The sequence below is a fragment of the Mirounga leonina genome, unplaced genomic scaffold, assembly GCF_011800145.1.
Source record: "Mirounga leonina isolate KUSES-001 unplaced genomic scaffold, KU_Mleo_1.0 Mir_91, whole genome shotgun sequence".
Taxonomy (NCBI): Eukaryota; Metazoa; Chordata; class Mammalia; order Carnivora; family Phocidae; genus Mirounga; species Mirounga leonina.
In genome coordinates, this window is record NW_023270839.1 from 38,388,349 (window position 1) to 38,408,338 (window position 19,990).

At 38.6% G+C, this 19,990-nt stretch overlaps 1 protein-coding gene and 1 pseudogene across 6 annotated transcripts in view; one reads left to right on the forward strand and one right to left on the reverse strand.

Moving 5' to 3' along the window:
- Nucleotides 1-19,990, reverse strand: part of HERC1 (HECT and RLD domain containing E3 ubiquitin protein ligase family member 1) — a 189,887-nt gene that overhangs the window by 148,374 nt on the left and 21,523 nt on the right. The window lies entirely within an intron of this gene.
- LOC118003187 lies at nucleotides 5,864-6,199 on the forward strand (annotated as a pseudogene).

The following is a 19,990-nucleotide window of genomic DNA, read 5'->3' on the forward strand; positions in this document are numbered from 1 at the left end:
CCAAGAAAAGTGCTCAACATCATTATTCATCAGAAAATGCACATTAAAAACACAAAGAGATACTATTACCCATCCAGGAGCATGGCTAAAATTCGCTTAAGACTGACAATACCAAATGTTAGCAAGGATGTAGAGCAACCAAAACTCTCACAAATTGTTTGCAGGAGTGTAAAAGGGAAGAAGCACTGATAGTTTCTTTCTTTCTTTTTTTTTTAAGATTTTATTTATTTGACAGAGAGAGACACAGCGAGAGAGGGAACACAAGCAAGGGGAGTGGGAGAGGGAGAAGCAGGCTTCCCTCTGAGCAGAGAGCCCGATGCGGGACTCGATCCCAGGACCCTGGGACCATGACCTGAGCCGAAGGCAGACGCTTAGCAACTGAGCCACCCAGGCGCCCCACACTGATAGTTTCTTATAAAACTAAACTGATAGTTTTCTTATAAAACTAAAACTAATCTCTACTCAATGAACCAACAATTTTTTTCCTAGGGGTTTACCCAAAAGAAAACACAGGTCCATAAACAGACTTAAATAAAAATATGGTTGCCCCTAGAAGGTGAGAGCATAAATAAACTGGGAAGGAGCATGAAGGAACTTCCTGAGGAGGTGATAATATTGAATTACCTAGGCATATGCATTTATCAAGACTCAATAAACACACATTTAAGATTTTTACATTTCACTGAATGTGAATTTTACCTCAGTAAATACTGAACTCTAGTTGATATGCATACTGAAGTATATTGGGGGGGGAAGTATACTGATAATTATTTAAAAGATTTTATTTATTTGACAGAGACAGACAGGGACAAAAGGAACACAAACAGGGGGAGTGGTAGAGGGAGAAGAAGGCTTCCCGCTGAGCAGGGAGTCTGATGTGGGGCTCAATCCCAGGACCCTGGGACCATGACCTGAGCCGAAGGCAGACACTTAACCGACTGAGCCAGCCAGGCGCCCCAACTATAACTTATTTTGAAATGCATCAAAAAATAAGATGCACTGATGTGTAATATATCTTTATATATCTTTATACATACCCATATGTATGTGAGTAGATATGTGATAAAACAAAAATATTAAAAGATTAATGGTAGAATCTCAGTGGTGAGAGTGGTGTTCACTTAAAAATCTTTCAATTTGGGGCGCCTGGGTGGCTCACTCGGTTAGGCGACTGCCTTCGGCTCAGGTCATGATCCTGGAGTCCCGGGATCGAGTCCCGCATCGGGCTCCCTGCTCAGCAGGGAGTCTGCTTCCCCCTCTGCCCTCTTCCTTCTCATGCTCTCTGTCTCTCATTCTCTCTGTCTCAAATAAATAAATAAAATCTTAAAAAAAAAAAAAAATCTTTCAATTTGGCCATATATTTGAAATGTTCATCATAAATTATTGCAGGGGAGGTGGGGACTAAGTCTGTAGAATGGAAGTCATAACACTTGGTACTAGAAAAACATCCTCAAATACCGAAGGGCATTTTATTGTCATAATACAGGTAATCTTCAAGAAAGAGCTCCAGTGATAGTGATCCTAGACTAATTAAAAGGAGTTTCCTATTTCTCAGTATGCCCTATTAAATTCTACATATAAAATCTGATGACACTTCCCTTCTCAAGATTATGATTATTATGCTTAATTATTTTCATTAGATACTCAGAAAGTATGTACTTGGAAAGGGGAAAATAAAACATAAGCCTCCTCCCACTTCATTTAGTAATTATTTATTAAACATTGTGCAGAGGAGGGGCACCTGGGTGGCTCAGTTAAGTGTCCAACTCTTGTTATCAGCTCAAGTCTTAATCTCAGGGTTCTGAGCTCAAGCCCCACACTGTTTAAAAAAAAAAAAAAACAGGGCACCTGGGTGGCTCAGTGCTTAAGCGTCTGCCTTTGGCTCAGGTCATGATCCCAAGGTCCTGGGATGGAGCCCTGCATCGGGCTCCCTGCTCAGCGGGAAGCCTGCTTCTCCCTTTCCCACACCCCCTGCTTGTGTTCCCTCTCTCGCTGTGTCTCTGTCAAATGAATAAATAAAATCTTTTAAAAAATAAATAAAGGGGCGCCTGGGTGGCTCAGTCGTTAAGCGTCTGCCTTCGGCTCAGGTCACGGTCCCAGGGTGCTGGGATCGAGCCCCGCATCGGGCTCCTTGCTCAGCGGGAAGCCTGCTTCTCCCTCTGCCACTCCACCTGCTTGTGTTCCCTCTTTCGCTGTGTCTCTCTCTGTCAAATGACTAAATAAAATCTTAAAAATAAATAAATAAATAAAAAGAAAAAAGAAAATTAAAAAAACATATTATGCAGAGGATATTAAAGTACCTTATTTACCTCCATCCCTGCAACCCATAGGTAATTTTGTTCTTTTTAATTTTGCTAGTTTGATAGCTGTAAAGGCATATGTCGTTGTTCTAATTTCAACTTCCCCAATTACTAATAAATCTGAACATTTTATATTTATTGATCATTCGGATATACTCTTCTGGGAAATGCTTGTTCATAACCTTCTAGTCATGTATTTTTCTATCGGGTTAGCTTTCTTGCCAACTTTTAAAAGCTTTCTGTATTTTATCATTGTCCTCAACACGGCAAATATTTCTTCTAAATCTATCTTTTGCATACACACACACACCTCTTTGATAGCTTCTACTTTCCATTCTTGGTTAAAGGAGCACCCCCACATACTCATACCCAGATTACATATGAATTCTAGATTATACAGGTATTCACTTGGGACTTTCTTGAGGTATTTTTGTTTTGTTTTTTTTTAACACGAGTCTTTAATCCACGTGGAATTTAAATAAATTCTATATTCATTTGGAATTGTAATAAGTTCTACATGTAAAACTGGTTTCAAGTTTATTGTTTCCAGGTGTATGGCTAGTTATGCAATCACCATTTATTAAGTAACCCAGGACTTCCAAGACAGCTGAGGACAATGGCAGCTGAATAACTATCTCCCCAAATTTCTTCCCTAACAGTGAGAAGGAAAAATTGAATTATTATTTTTTTTTAAGATTTTATTTATTTATTTGACAGAGAGCGAGAGAGAGCAAGAGAGAGCACAAGCAGGGAGAGCAGCAGACAGAGGGAGAGGGAGAAGCAGGCTTCCCGCTGAGTAGGGAGCCTGATGCGGGGCTCCGTCCCAGGACCCTGGGATCATGACCTGAGCCGAAGGCAGATGCTAAACCAACTGAACCAACCAGGTGCCCCGGAAAAACTAAATTCTCCACAAAACCAAACCAGTTCTGAATCTATTGTCAGACCATGGATCCCTATGAGAATCTAATGAAAGCTGTGGATTCTGACTCCCCAAGAATAAAATTCTTATGCACATACTCATAAAAATATGAGCAAAATTCCAAAGGTTTCACAGATGTCCTAAAATCATCTATGTACTCCAAACTGATAAAATTTTATGGATATTCTAAAACATCTTATTAGTACCAGTAGAAAATCTTTAAAAACTGACTGTATTTCAACAAATAATTCCAAAATTTAGATATAACTTAGACCATATTTCTAACCGTAAAGCAGTAAAACCAAAAAGTATTTACAGGACAACTAATATGGAACTATCTCCAAGATACATTAAGTGAAAAAAATACGTACTCATGTATAGTATAATTCATATATAGTAATATTTACATTAAAAAGGATTTAAATATGCATGTATGTTCGTAAATGCAGAAAACTCTGGAATACACACAAAAACCTAAAAATATTAGTTACCTTTGAGGGGAGGGGACCTGGGTTACTGGAAGATAGGAGTAGGAAAGATATTTACTTTTCACTGCATAACCTTCTGAATTTCATATATGTGCATTTGTTACCAAAGCAAATAAAAAAAAAATCCATTTTTAAATAAAGAAAACCAGGGAAGCCTGGGTGGCTCAGTCATTAAGTGTCTGCCTTCGGCTCAGGTCATGATCTCAGGGTTCTGAGATCGAGCCCCGCATCCGGCTCCCTGCTCAGTGGGAAGCCTGCTTCTCCCTCTACCACTCCCCCTGCTTGTGTTCCCTCTCTCACTGTATCTCTCTCTGTCAAATAAATAAAAGTCTTTCAAAAATAATTTTAAAAAAGAAAACCAAAATAAAGAAAAAGCCAAATTTTTAGAAATGCTCTTCTACAGTTTTTTAAACAAAAAGGGGAAGAGAAAAGGATTTCACAATTTCTAGAAAAGTATATAAATCATTATATATCAACAAAATGTAGCCAAAGTTGACCCAAAACAAATGTACATCAAGAATGACTTTGATCGGGGCGCCTGGGTGGCTCAGTTGGTTAAGCGACTGGCTTCAGCTCAGGTCATGATCCTGGAGTCCCGGGATCGAGTCCCATATTGGGCTCCCTGCTTAGCAGGGGGCCTGCTTCTCCCTCTGCCCTCTTCCCTCTCGTGCTCTCTGTCTCTCATTCTTTCTCTCTCAAAAAAAAAAAAAAAAAAAAGAATGACTTTGATCGCTTCTCGGCCTTTTGGCTAAGATCAATTGAAGAATGACTTTGATGGGTCAAAAAAAATTACAAGATGCCATTCCAGGTTCATCAAATTGTGAATTCAAAGGAAAGAAAGTCAAGAGTATTTAAAGAATAGAAATGAATCAGAATAACTAAAAACATAAAAATGTTCATATAAAATCGTAAGAAAAAGAACCCGAGTTCAGAATGTGAGAAAAAAATTTAATGAGCCAATGACTTTCCTTTTAGTTCTATAATCTACAATGAGTCAAAACTGATAATTTGGAAGATAAAAATTATACAATGCACCTAGCACAGTGTCTGGTATTTTGTAAGCCCTCAATGAAGGATGCATTTGAAGAAAACCAACTAGCTACTAATTACAGTGAATTAGAGCTGGAATAACATAGTTAGGCTATTAGTGAAAGAAATCAGTAATGAGGTTCAAAGAAACTAACAACAAAAATCAAGCTCTGAATGTTTTAAGAGAGAAATCTTTTTATGCCTTCAGGAAATAGACAATTCCTAAACTACTTTAAATGTCTCAGGGCATTGAGGAAAGGGTCTCTGCTCTTAAGTAGTCAATAAAGTAATACCAAAACTCAACAAAGCACAAAAAATACAATTATAATACTGCCCTATAAAGGAGCTGTAAAAATCCACAACTAAAATATTAGCAAGCAAAGTGGAACAGTATATTAAAAGGTTAACACGTGACATGTTGAGTGGGTTTATTCGAGGAATATAATGATGGAACAACATAGCAAATCTATTAACATTAACAAAATCCATGTTATATTGAGATGTTAAAAAAGCAGCTGACAAAATGCAAGATCAATTCCTAATAAAAATCTAATAATAAGGCAAGGATAAAGTTTACTTTTTTAAATCATTAAAAATTTCATATCATGGGGCACCTGGGTGGCTCAGTCGTTAAGCATCTGCCTTCGGCTCAGGTCATGATCCCAGGGTCCTGGGATCGAGCCCCGCATCGGGCTTCCTGCCTGGCGGGAGGCCTGCTTCTCCCTCTCCCACTCCCTCTGCTTGTGTTCCCTCTCTCGCTGTCTCTCTCTGTCAAATAAATAAATAAATAAAATCTTTAAAAAAAAAAAAAATTTCATATCATAAAACAGAAGAAAAACACTAGCAGCACTAGTTCCAGAAGTCAAATACAAGACAAGTGCCCACTTTCACTGCTATTATCAATAATGCAATTGAACAAAAAAATAAGTATTATAAAGTATTCTAGAAATTGCTATCACAGTGAGGTAGTTGATTACAGAATAAGTAAAAATCAAAACTCAAAAGTATCTAGCTCTAAGTAGTCACATCCCCTTTGGAGAATCGTGATCCAGCTGTGGGGTGGTCCCACACTCTCATGACCCTGCTCACCAACTGCCCTGAACATAGCTGAAACAGAAAATAGGAAGATGGCTGCAAACCCTTCAGGACAAGGTTTTCAAAACAAAAATAGAAGTTGCAATCTTGGCAGAACTGGACAAAGAGAAAAGAAAAATTACTGAAACAGAACCAATCTTCACCAAATCATCCTAGAGCTAGCACTGTGCTCTCAGAGACCCTCAAGAAAGACTTCCAGAATTGCAGCATGCACATACACATTCATCTGGACACTTCAAAACTCAAGACTCTACATGAGAATCTTATTCTTCCCCTTTTACCTCACCCTGACCCAGAATGAAGAACATATTTGCAATGAAAGTGACTTTATAATATCAAATGCCAAAGCTACTATCATTCAGTGCTATACAAACTATGGCTCAGTATTTGGGCAAACTTTCAAGTTTTGTGCTTCCTTAAAAGAAAGGTGTATGTAAGTGAAAGCAAAAATAAGGGTAATCTGGATGATTAGAGGTTTGGAAGTTGTATTATCTGAGTTGTATTAGAGCTGGAATATTAAAGTTGTATTAACTGATCATGCTACCTGTGACTGTAACTTTTCTGTAATTCAATTTAACTTTAACTCTAAATCAGACTCTAAATTGGATGGTTACATAAACTCATCCCCTAGTCCCCAAGAAGTTGGACTAGGTATATTATTTCCACAAGACTTTAAAGAACTATTTATAGTACTTAACTTTAAAGAAACAAGAGTATTCTTTAAAAATACAAACCAATAGGCTTAAATAAACTACATTCATATTTGCTATTTATGGAATTGATGTCAGTGTACCTTCTGATCTTACAGTCAACATACCCAGAAATGTTTTGGTTTTTTTTTTTTTTGAGAGAGAGAGAGTGAGAGAGCACGTGCGAAGAGGAGTGAGGGGGGCAAAAGGAGAGAGAGAATCTTAAGCAGGCTCCAGGCTCAGCACAGAGCCTGAGGTAGGGCTCAACCCCACAATCCCAAGATCATGACCTGAGCCAAAATCAAGAGTCAGATGCTTAATAAACTGAGCCACCCAGGCACCCCCATCCAGAAAATATTCCCTGTTAACTCATGACTAGTTCCCTAGTCTTAATTTTAAAAGAAAACCCAAGATAAGCCTAAATTACCAATTGTCTTACACATCTTTTATAAACATACACCACTATAAATGTGACTACATTCTATTAAAAACAGTTACAAGACCAAAAAAGTCAAAAGTATCTTTAAATAACTACAATAACCAGGGATTATATAATATGTAACAAGAAAAAAATTGCAGAGTTGTAATAAACAATATAAATACCTAGTAATAAACTGAACAAGTGCAAAAATTTTATTAATAAATACGTAAAATTCTACTGCAGAACAAGAGATTCTTTTAATAAATGGAGAGCTTAAGAATGCTCTTATTAGGAAGACTCCACATTTTAGGTGGTCAATTCTCCTTCAGTTAATGTATAAAATTAATTCAGTATCAACCAAAATCACCCTGGAGTTTTCTAAAACTTGATAAAGTGTTTAAAATTATCTGTAGAAGTAAATACATAGGAATTGTAAGAAAAAAAAAAAAGAAAGAGGGACAGAAAAAAAGATCTCTGAAAAAAAACTGGAAACTGAGAAAGGTCCCAGCTTACCAGATATTAAAAATTATAACGCTAGAGGGATGCCTGGGTGGCTCAGATGGTTAAGCATCTGCCTTCGGCTCAGGTCATGATCCCAGGGTCCTGGGACTGAGCCCCACATCGGGCTCTGTGCTCAGCAGGGAGCCTGCTTCTCCCTCTCCCTCTGCCTGCCTGTCTGCCTACTTGTGATCTCTCTCTGTCAAATAAATAAATAAAATCTTAAAAAAAAAAATTATAACGCTAGAATAACCAAATGTGGTTCTGACACATGAACATATTACATCAGAAAATATTAAGAGAAGAACTGAGCGTCCAGAAGATCCAAGTACACATAAAAAGTTAGTATATGATGAATGTTAGCATATGATAAAGGTGTTAATCCTAAGGAATGCATATACACTATATCCCACTGTATACAGGACACATGTTTAAGGATTTTCATTACGCTCTCATCATAAGAGGGAAAAACCTAAACATTCATCAATAGGGAAGAGATAACTAAAACATGGTATATTCAGATGATGCCAAATTATAAACTTTATACCATAAAAAAGTTAATACATGCAATTCAACAAAACTAATAAAATTTTCTAATTTTCAAAATAAGATTTAGTGTTTAAGGAACACCAAAAAACAATACTAGAGGAGCTGTACTGCATAAGTTAAAAGTAAAAGCACCAGGGGGCCCTGGCTGCTCAGTAGGTAGAGTATACAACTCTTGATCTCGAGGTTATAAGGTCAAGCCTCACAGTGGGTGTAGAGATTACTTAAAGATAAATAAAATAAATAAAATAAAAAAGTAAAAGCACCAAAGTCTGACAGACTGGCTAGGTTTGAATCTAGACTATATCACGGTCTGCAAGTTCCTCAATTTCTCCATGGCTCAACGTGCTAATCTATAAATTAGAGGACAATAAAGAGAACCCGCTATGGTTATCATGAGGGTTAAATGAGATAACACAGAGTTCTTAGAATCATTGCCTGGAACATAGTACACATTCAATAAATGTAAACTGCTATTATGATCATTATTATTTTGTTCCTTATTGCTATCTCTACCAAATACTGGTTGTAGGGGTGCCTGGCTGGCTCAGTCAGTGGAGCATGCAACTCTCAATCTCAGGGTTCTAAATTCAAGTTCCACGATGGGTGTAGAGATTACTTAAAAATAAAATCTTAAAAAATATATTTATATACATATAGATTATAGATGTATGTGGAGATGTATATAAAAGTATTTTTTAAAAAAAGATTAGAAGGACAGGGACACCTGGGTGGCTAAGTCAGTGAAGCGTCTGACTCTTGATTTCAGCTCAGGTCATGATCTCAGGGTCGTGGGATTGAGCCCTGGGTCAGGCTCCACACTCGGTGCAGAGTCGGCTGGAGATCCTTTCCCTTTCCCCTTCAAATAAATAAATACATAAAATCTTTAAAAAAGATTAGAAGGATAGACCCCCAAACTCATGATAGTGATTGCATGGGGGGGATGGCAGGTGCCAGACAGGACATCAACTTTGTATGTTTCCATTCTTTTATTTTTAAGATGATTACATAAACTTGACAAAATTTTAACACTGTTAAGTGACAGTAGATATAGGAGAGTCCTTTTTTATTCTTGTACTTCTCTTCAGTCTTAAATTTTTCTCAAAAAAAGCTAAAACAAAAAAGCTGGTATGATCATATTGTTTTCAATTACAATATAGTCAAAATCTATCATCAACTATCCCATTATTGTTTTAATTTATAATATGCTTGTTTTTACAAAAAGCATTTTAACAACAACAACAACAACAAAAAACCCTACAAATGTCTCTTTTTAAAGGATTGATTTTATCTCTCTTGTTTCTAACTATAACACAGGTTTAGAAAACAAAAATCAAATAACACAGGCTTAACAGTATTTTATCCTTTCTCAGGCATAGAGAAATCTGCAGTTATAGGACAAATATCCTAGAGCTGATATATTCATTAGCCTGCTACCTCAAACACCTGAGATATATTGCACATAAATATCACAAACATAACCTCTGGGCATATTCTGATGATGTGTTCTGTAAAAGAGAAAGATGAATCATAAGAGCAAGGGTTGCCAGAGATAAGGGGATGATGTTTAATGAATAATTCTGATCAATGGAGAAAGGTTCAAACAACAAAATACTGCGTCAGAGTAAACATTTTCAATGAAACTTTTGAGTTACTAGATAAATCCTATTTATTTCCTTTTTAAATACATTATGTTGCAGGCAAATAAAAGAATAAAAAACAATTCGGGCGCCTGGGTGGTTCAGTCGTTAAGTGTCTGCCTTCAGCTCAGGTCATGATCCCAGCGTCCCAGGATCGAGCCCCGCATCAGGCTCCTTGCTCCACGGGAAGCCTGCTTCTCCCTCTCCCACTCCCCCTGCTTGTGTTCCCTCTCTAGCTGTCTCTCTCTCTGTGTCAAATAAATAAATAAAATCTTAAAAAAAAAATTTAAATATGTGTTTCATGTTGTTACTGTCCCATGGTTTTTTATGCTAATTAAAGTATCTCAAATCTAATAGGTGCTCAGTAAAGGCTTTTGAATTTTCCATTTTAGTTTAATTTTTAAAACTAAAAAAATTTACATTAGAAACTACTGGATTTAGTCCTATTTCAGTGCCCTTATCCACATATTAGATCCACAATTAGATCTTGAAAGACTGGGGGGGGGGGGGGCAGGATTACATCATTTGACAAGATCACATAAAAGGTGAATGTTAGAATCAGGATTTAAACACAAGTCTCCAGAGTCTGAAGTCCAGCACTATTTCCACAGCTCCATAGTATCACTCCCCCGAAAAATTAATTCTAAATGCGGGGTGGATGTAAGAATCAAGGGTGAGAACTTGTCCAAATACACACGCCCAGCTCCCCAACCCCAACCTACCCGACCAAAGAATTTCTTTTGGAGAAGTGTGATATTGCCAGCCCCCATCTTCACCTTTGTAATCAGTGCCTAAGGATGATAGCTGTAACACTGTGATTTATAATAAGAAATATATATTTACTTGGTCACTGTCCCCATTCCTAGCAAAAAGCTCCTAAAAACCCTTGGAATTTGCTGTGATGAGAGTAATAAAAGTGTCTTTTGTTATATTAACTGACTTTTGGAAAATATCTGAGGATAGGGGCTAGCTGCCAGGGGAGCCAACCATTGTGACTAGAGGGTAGGAAGGTCCTCTGACCTCTGGGGAGGGGAGAGGAACTGAAGATTGACTTCAACCACCAATAGCCCATGATTTAATCAATCGTGTCTTTGTTATGAAACCTCCATAAAAAGGGGGGGGGGGACTAGCTGGCTCAGTCAGTGAAGTGTGCAACTCTTGATCTCCAGGTTGTGAGTTTAAGCCCCATGTTGGGCACAGAAATTACTTTAAAAGAGAATCTTGGGGCGCCTGGGTGGCTCAGCTGGTTGAGCGTCTGCCTTCGGCTCAGGTCATGATTCCAGAGTCCTGGGATCGAGCTCCACATAGGGCTCCCTGCTTAGCGGGGAGCCTGCTTCTCCCTCTCCTCCCTGTTTATGCTATCTCTGTCTCTCTCAAACTAAATAAAATCTTTAAAAAGAGAGAGAATCTTAAAAAAAACGGGGTATGGAAAGCTTCCAGGTTGGTGAACACATGGAGACTCAGGGAGCGTGTCATGCTCCAAAAGGGCTTGGAAGCTCTATACTCTCTTTCCCCATACCTTGTCCCATGCATCTCTTCCATCTGGCTGTTCCTGAGTTATATCCTTTCATAATAAACTGGTAATCTAGAAGTAAAATATTGCTCTGAGTTCTGTGAGCCCTTCTAGCAAATTAATCAAACCCAAAGACGGGTTATTGGAACCTTCAATCTACAGCTAGTTAGTCAGAAGTATAGGTGACAATATAACATAAGGGAGTGGTGGCAGTCTTTAAGGACTGAACCCTTAACCTGTGGGACCTAAACAGTCATATTGAGTTGAACTGTAGGACAATCAGATGGTGTCCAAGAATTGCCTGGTTTTGTATAAAACCCACACATCAAAAGTGGAATTGGAGTTAGAATTGTACATCTAATTGGAAATTCTCTCTAAGCTGACCCATTACAGTAACTTCCTTATTCAACTCCCTGATACCAGATTCTCCCCAACTCCTGTTCATCCTCCATCTTTCTACAAATCTGTTATGCTCTTGTTTCAATCCTCAAAAGGCTACTGGTTTACCATGTAAAGGCCAACTGCCTTACACCAGCAACCACCTCCTTATAATCAGGAATTTAAGTTCTTTCCAGTTGATCTTCTTCTACCCTCTCCTATGCAAGACCTTTTGGAACTTGAAAACTAGGCTTTCTAATTCTCTAACAGAATACCTCTCACTCTGAACTATAATTAATCAGAGTTTTTTTACTCTAACCCTAATAGATAATGCTTCAATTTTAATTCCCTAGCATACAGCCTAAAATATTAGTGTTTGTTAAATTAACTAATTAATTACAACTAATGTCTACATTTATTTTTTTTTAAGATTTTTATTTATTTATTTGACAGAGAGAGACACAGAGAAAGAGGGAACATAAGCAGGGGGAGTGGGAGAGGGAGAAGCAGGCTTCTCATGGAGCAGGGAGCCCGACGCGGGGCTCAATCCCAGAACCCTGGGATCATGACCTGAGCCGAAGGCAGACACTTAAAGACTGAGCCACCCAGGTGCCCCTAATGTCTACATTTAAATAATATTAGCTACCAAAAGAGTAACTTTCAGACAAGTTAACTTCAAATCAGTCAATGATTGACTAAAACTCAATTTAGGAGTTGTACAACTAAATCATAAACTGTAATTCAAAGGAAACAACCTCTTCTACATACCTTTTTCTTCAGTTCTGATATATAAATCTTTGGGAAATGGTGGCTCTTATCATTACCATTATTATCTCCAACCACAGATATAGTTACTATTCATATAATATCTATATCCAGCCCCTAACCTCAAGAATAAAGTGTAGAACTAAAGTCTAGAAGTGTAGAAGAACTTCTAAAAAATGTAGAAGAACTTAAGTGTGTCTGAATTATAAGTATAATATTGTTCCTTGCCACAAGTATCCAAAGGAGGCAATGATCCAGAAAGCCCTTGAAAGTTATTACAATCTCCATGGGTAGCAGTGGAGGTCAGACTTAGGAGAAACTAGGGACTTTGAAAGTAAAGAATATAGAATTTGAGAGAAGACAGGAGATAGAAAGTAATGAAACAATAAAATACTACAAAATGACAGTAAGTACTTATATTCACAAGGATAGCCGCAAACAAGACTAAAAATGCAGAGAAGCAAGAAGAGGTCAGAGAATTTCTGAGGGCAAGTTTCAGGAGCTGTTCCTAAGTCTCGCTCAAGATTCTGTGAAACCAAATGAAGGGAAAACAAACCACAAGTTCATCTCAATTGATTCAGAAAAAGCATCTGATGAAATTCAACACCTTTCCATGGGAAAAACAACAAACTAGGAACAGAAGGAAACTACCTCAACATAATAAAAGCCATATATGAAAACCCACAGCAAACATCATACTCAATGGTGAAAGCTTTTCCTCTAAGAATGGAAACAAGGCAAGGATGTCTACTTTCACCACTTCCATTCAACACAGTACTGGAGTTTCTAATCAGAGTAATTAGGCATGAAAAATAAACAAAAGGCATCTAAAGTAGAAGAAAAGAAGTAAAGTTGTCTCTGTTCACAGAGAACTTACATGTAGAAAACCCTATTAAGTCCACACACACACAAAAAAAACCAACCCGGTTAGAACTCATAAATGAATTTATAGCAAAGTAGCAGGACACAAAGTCAAACACACACACAAATCAGCTGCATTTCTATAACTAACAATGAACAATCTGAAAACAATTCCAATTATAATAGCATCAAAAAGAATAATATACTGCGGAATTAACTTAACCGAGGTAAAAAACTTGTACAATGAAAACTACAAAACATCGCTGAAAAAAATGGATGTCGGGAAATATTCTTTCCACTAATGTGTATGTTTAATTTTTAAAAAACAAAAAGTTAATAAAGTCAGTAAGCTTTTCAATGTTTTACTCTAAAGAACAAAATCTCTTCATGGTTGAAAAGATCAAGAACTAGGGCGCCTGGGTGCTTAGCCTGTTAGGTGGCTGCCTTGGGCTCAGGTCATGATCCCAGCGTCCTGGGATTGAGCCCCACGGCAGCGGCGGACTCCCAGTAGGGAGTCTGCTTCTACTTCTCCCTCTCCCTCTGCCTGCTGCTCTGCCTACTTGTGCTCTCTGTCAAATAAATAAAAACTTTAAAAAAAGAAAAAAAAAGGTCAAGAACTGACCTCTCGGGGCACCTGGGTGGCTCAGTCGTTAAGCGTCCGCCTTCAGCTTGGGTCATGATTCCAGCGTCCTGGGATCGAGTCCCGCATCAGGCTCCCTGCTCCGCAGGAAGCCTGCTTCTCCCTCTACCACTCCCCCTGCTTGTGTTCCCTCTCTCACTGTCTGTCTTGCTGTCAAAATAAATAAATAAAATCTAAAAAAAAAAAAAAAAAAGAACTGACCTCTCTCCCCTGCTCTCCCTTTTATAAGCTATAACTGAGATGTTTAATTCCTGGAAGGACTCATGCTCCTTGCTTTCTATTGCAGGACCTTTGCACAGAAAGTTCCCTCTACTTAGAGCCTGCCTTCTCCATTCCACCCTCTTTCACCCAGTTAAAGTCTAGTCACAAGACCTCAGTTTAAACAGCAGTGCAGGGATATACTGGGTACTCAATAATTGCTAGTTGAATTAAATGTCGCTTCCTCAGGGAAGCTACCCCTGACTGCACCCATATGAGATCAGGTCCCTTTTAAAATGCTCACACAGTACGCAGTATTTACCTTCTCAGCATTTTTCAGTTTGCGATTATATACTATTTGTGTACTTACGTGTTTAGCATCCTCTCATACTAGTCTATAAAGTCATGAGGGCAAAGATGCTTATATCCTCAGTGCTTAGCAAAGGTAAAGCACATAGAGGGACCTCAATAAATATTTGCTGAATTGTGCTGAGCAATCTGCATCTATGTAGTTCATTATTTACATAGAATCCAACTTAAACCCAGTAATATTATCTTATGCTGAGCTGATACATAATGGAAGCACTTTAAAAGAACTGATTCCAAGTGTGGAAGTACCACAGATAGACCACGTGAATTCCATCTTCAGTCCATTTCTGTATACTCTTATCACTGTCTATAATTTTTGGAGTAATTCTAGCTACTTCCAAGGCTTTCATCTACCTCTCATATGCTAATGAGTATAGTCCAAATTCTCTCTCCTGAGCTCCAAACCTGAATCTCCACTGCTCACATGATATACCCACTAAGATGTTCCAAAGGAATCTTAAATTCAACATGCTGAAACTGAACTTGTCATTCACCACCACTCCTCTGCCACATCAGTACCCACAAATTTATGAAGCTCTAAATTTGTGAATTTAGAGCTTCATAAAAGAAAGACATCAGTAAGGATATTTATCAAGAGCATTGATCAAGGAAGTGCAGGAGGGACACAGCCCATCTGGAAAGTTCTGCAACTGAAAACTAAGTGCGCACTGTGATCCAGCTTTCCCCACCCGTACCCCAAGTGCTTCCCTTCTAGAGGGCTTCATTAGGCTGACTGATTTTGGCTCTCATTAAACCATACAAATTTTCAATGTTTAGCTGCACAAAATTAAACAGCTGATAAGAAGGAAAAAGCTTTTTTTTGTTATTATCCCTATTTACAAAGTGAGTACACTTAGAAAAAGAAGAGACTTACTGAGTTTGCTGGCAAATTGTTTTGCTACATCAATAATGAGAACTAGTCAAATAAACCAGGAAGCAGACCTGCTTATTCAGCAAGTAAAGAACTACAGACAAAATCAAATCAAACTGATGGATTTTCGCTTGTATTCAAGAACCACCGATTCACAATCCTGATGAACCAGCTAAACGCCAGGCAAAGAAAAAAAAAACTGCTGTTGTCTTGTTTTGTTTTGTTTCATTTACAGCAATGATTTATACCACTAAAAGCCAACTGTTCTTTTTTCCACTCATGGTCCAATGCGCAAATCTAAATTTAATTACATACATAAATTACCAAATTCACCAGTGAAAAGCGGGGCTGGAAAAATGACCAAAGGACTAGAAAAGAAACCAAATAGCACTATCTTTCTAAAACTGAAATAAATGAAGCAGGCCGAAGGATCTGAGACAGGGGTAGACTAATAGAACCTACAAGTGAATTTATCAAATTGTGAAGCTTTCTAACACTCTCTAGGTGAACAGAGCAATAACAGTAGCTAACATTCATTGAGCGCACTGAACACTGTGCTAAAACCTTTACATGTTATTATCTTATTTAATCTCAGAACAACTCTGAAATAAGTATTCTTATTATTCTGATTTTCCAGTAAAGGAAATGGAGGCAGAGAGAGGCTAAATATAGTTTGCCCAAGGTCACCCTGCCAGTAATTGATAGAGTAAGGATTCAAACCAGAGCAGTCTGATACCCAACCTTACTTAACCACTAAATCATGCTGCTTCTTATCACTGACATGGTGGTTTCGCATGTTCTAGATCACTTTAAATTTTAGAAAATTAAAAACCTCAGAAGATTTGAATCAATCAACTGCCAATTCAGCTCACTCTCAGTCCTGTTGCTATGATAAAATCCATTCCTCCCAGCCACTCTGTCAAGATCACTAAGTCATTAAATCCCACCTGGGTAACAACAACAAAATAATTTTCACAGTCCTTATCAGAAATTTGCAGGATAGAAATGCAAAGGACTGAGAATAGAACAATTTTGATAGAGAACAAAATTGAAGAATTTCCATTATGTGACTTTAAGGCTTATTTTAAGGCTACAGTAATCAAGACATGTGTATTGGCATCAAGACAGATCAACAGAACAGAACTGAAAGTCCAGAAACAGACCCATACATATATGGCCCATGAATTTTTAACTAAAGTGCCAAGGCAGTTTAATGGGGAAAGGATAACCTTCCACAAAAGGTGCTGGAACAACTGGATATACATACGGGGAAAAAATGAACCTCAACCCTAATTTCACACCACATACAAAAATCAACACAGACCCCTGGCGCACCTGGGTGGCTCAGTCGTTAAGCGTCTGCCTTCGGCACAGGTCATGATCCCAGGGTCCCGGGATTGAGCCCCGCATCGGGCTCCCTGCTCAGTGGAAAGCCTGCTTCTCCCTCTCCCGCTCCCCCTGCTTGTGTTCCCTCTCTCACTGTGTCTCTCTGTCAAATAAATAAATAAAATCTTAAAAAAAAAAATCAACACAGACCTAAATGTAAGAGCTGAAACCATAAAAATCTCTAGAAGAGGGGCTCCTGGGTGGCTCAGTGTGTTAAGCGACCGACTCTTGATTTCAGCTCAGGTCATGATCCCAGGCTCCTGAGATTGAGCCCTGCATCAGGCTCCATGCTGGGTGTGGAGCCTGCTTAAGATTCTCTCTCTCCCTCTCTCTCTGCCCCCCACCCCACCCCCACTCTCACGCACAAGTGTGCAGTCTCTCTCTGGGTGGGGAGGGAGGCAGAGAGAGTGGGGGGGGGGGACTCTTGAGAAGAAAATGCAGGAAAAAATCTTAGTAACCCCGGATTAGGCAAATATTTCTTAAACAGGACTCAAAAAAATCAATACATTAGACTCTCTCAAAATTAAAAAGTTTTGCTCTTCAAAGAGCACTGTTAAGAAAAACGAAAAGGCAAACTCCAAACTGAAAGAAACTATTTGCAAAACATGTATCTAACAAAGGACTTGTGAATACATAAAAAGAACCCTTACAACTCAATAAAACATAATTTTTTAAATAGACAAAAAATTTGAACAGACATTTCACCAAAGATATGTAAGTGGCTAAATAAGCATAAAAAGGTATGCTCAACATTCGTCATTAGAGAAATGGAAATTAAAACTATAGTGATACTATTACAAACGCACTAAAGTGGCTAAATTTAAAGAAACAGACAATACCAAGTATGGATGAGGATGTGGAGCAACTAGAACTCCCATAAAGTGCTGGTGGTAATGTAAAATGGAAAACTTTTTGGCAGTTTATTATAAAACTAAACATACCGTACTTACTATATATATGCAGCAATTCCACTCCTTAGGGATTTGCCCAGAAAAATGAAAACACATGACCATATAAAAACTTATACCTCAAAGTCCAAAGCAGCTTTATTCATAAAAGCCAAAAATTAGAAATTTAAATATCCATCAACCGATGAACAGACAAATAATAGTAATTTACATACTCTTGCCTTCTCTTGTCCACTTAATGCCCTAAAGTTCTGAAACCTCGTTTTCTTTGCAATATTTGTTTTTTTGTTTGTTTGTTTGTTAACATCAACCATTTCTGTTCATTGCTAAAGCTTTACTCATCATCACTATACAGAGATACTCCCAAATCCATGCCTCTGGCCAGCACCTCTGCAGTCTATGTTTTCAAATGTCTGATGCTCTTTACAATGTCAATGCTTCCCACCCTCAATTCACTATATCCAAAATTAACTTCACCATCTCTTCCAGCTTCTCTATCTCCTCATGCTCCCCTCCCCCTTTCCTATAAAACCTTATAAAACCAGCTCCTTCTGATATATCACTCAAGTACCCAGAGTCAAAACTGTCCTTTAATCTTTGACTCAAGCCCTTCCTTTACTCTCCAGCCTCTTTTAATATTCCCACTGGCCCCACCTTGCCTTTATAACCTGCCCTGGGAAACTGTAATGCGCTCTCAAGGAGTCTCCCCATTCCATTGCATCTACCTCCTGCTAGATTAATCTTAAAGCTCAGTTCTAACCAATTCATCATTGCCCATAAAGAAGTCAATGGCTCTACCATTTCCTATGAAAGTGAATACAAGGGGCGCCTGGGTGGCTCAGTTGTTAAGCATCTGCCTTCGGCTCAGGTCCCAGGGTCCTGGGATAGAGCCCCGCATCAGGCTCCCCGCTCCACGGGAAGCCTGCTTCTCCCTCTCTCACTCCCCCTGCTAGTGTTCCCTCTCTCGCTGTGTCTCTCTCTGTCAAATAAATAAATAAAATCTTAAAAAAAAAAAAAAGAAAGAAAGAAAGTGAATACAAGTCATTGTTGTGGGCTTAAGTCCATCCAGGGGGAGCCAAGTTTGCCTTGCAATTTCATCTTCCACAACTCCCCTAAATATATCCCACTCTTGAAAAAGCCGAACACTTCCCACCTCTGTGCTTTTGTTCATGTTATTCCTTGTAACTGTCCTTACCTATCTAATCTTTACCTGTCACAATCCATACTTCTTCAAAGGCCTATCTCAAAGGTCACTTCCTCCATGAAGACTTTTGTGTTTTAATCACCTTATTCACCAATACAGAATTCATCACTTCCTCCTCATAACACTCATAACTCCCATAACACTTTGCTTACACATATTATAACACCTGTACCCTCTGCCTGATTTATTATTTGTACACTTGTCTTCATTACCACTAACCCACTCACCAGACTTTAGTTTTTCAAAACTGGTACTCTGTATTATCCCTCTTTTGTCCCTTTAAGCCACTGTCATCCTACCTTTCTTGTTGCAGAGACTCAGGAACCCTCTGTAGTAGATGAATTCTGATCTAATGAGTCTACAAAGAAATTTTTTTAAGTATATAGCCCATGGGGGGGCTATAAGGATAAATCAAATAAGAGGTTACTTTCTGCCTTTTTTGTTGTAAGTTGAAACTCTGCCTGGAGAGAGATTTTTTTAAAGAAGACCCTCAAAATCCACTAAACCAAATCTTCCTACAAGAGCATTTTCAGTATAACATTCCTCTGCTTACGCATGTACAGTAATTTAAAATGGGTTCTGGGCTAGGCATTCTCTGTTTGACCCCAGTCTCCCTCCCCACACAAACTTAATCTCTATCCTTCCTTCTATCTTCCTTCTGCTTTGTACCTTTTGAGGTTGACCTCTAGGATTGCACTGTCCAAAATCCCCTGGTTTCCAGGTGGGTTAGGCCAATGAGAGGCATTAGAAGGAAATCAGAGAATGAGAAGAAAAGGAAAGAGTGGTCCTTATTTCCCTGGCTCCCTCCCCACCTCTTGGTGGGTTCTGACTTTCCTCTATGGCCACAGGTGCTATCCACTGGCTTGGCTCTCATTGTTTCAGCTCTCATCAGTCTTCCTCTTCTTGGCCCCATTGTCTTAAAAGTATCAATGGCTTCCAGATATTGCTGGACCTTGGGAACTTCACAATACCTTGTTGCTTTCTTTAATCCTACCCCAACCTCTATAACTACTCTATTTCCGGCCAGGGCCCTGAGTGATATATATAGCTCCTTAGGCTTAAAATTCCTCACTCTGCTTCCCAAGGCTTATAATCCACTGTTTCCTCCAACCTATCAAATTTTAACCATCCCATGCCCCTCAGCAGCCCTCTGCTCTAGTTAAGCAGGCATCCCTCCCAATCCTTACGATCACTAAGTTGGAATGTATTCATCCCTACCTCTGCACCCTTAGTCATGTATGTTGCTGCCCCCTCGAAAGTTCACCCTTCCTC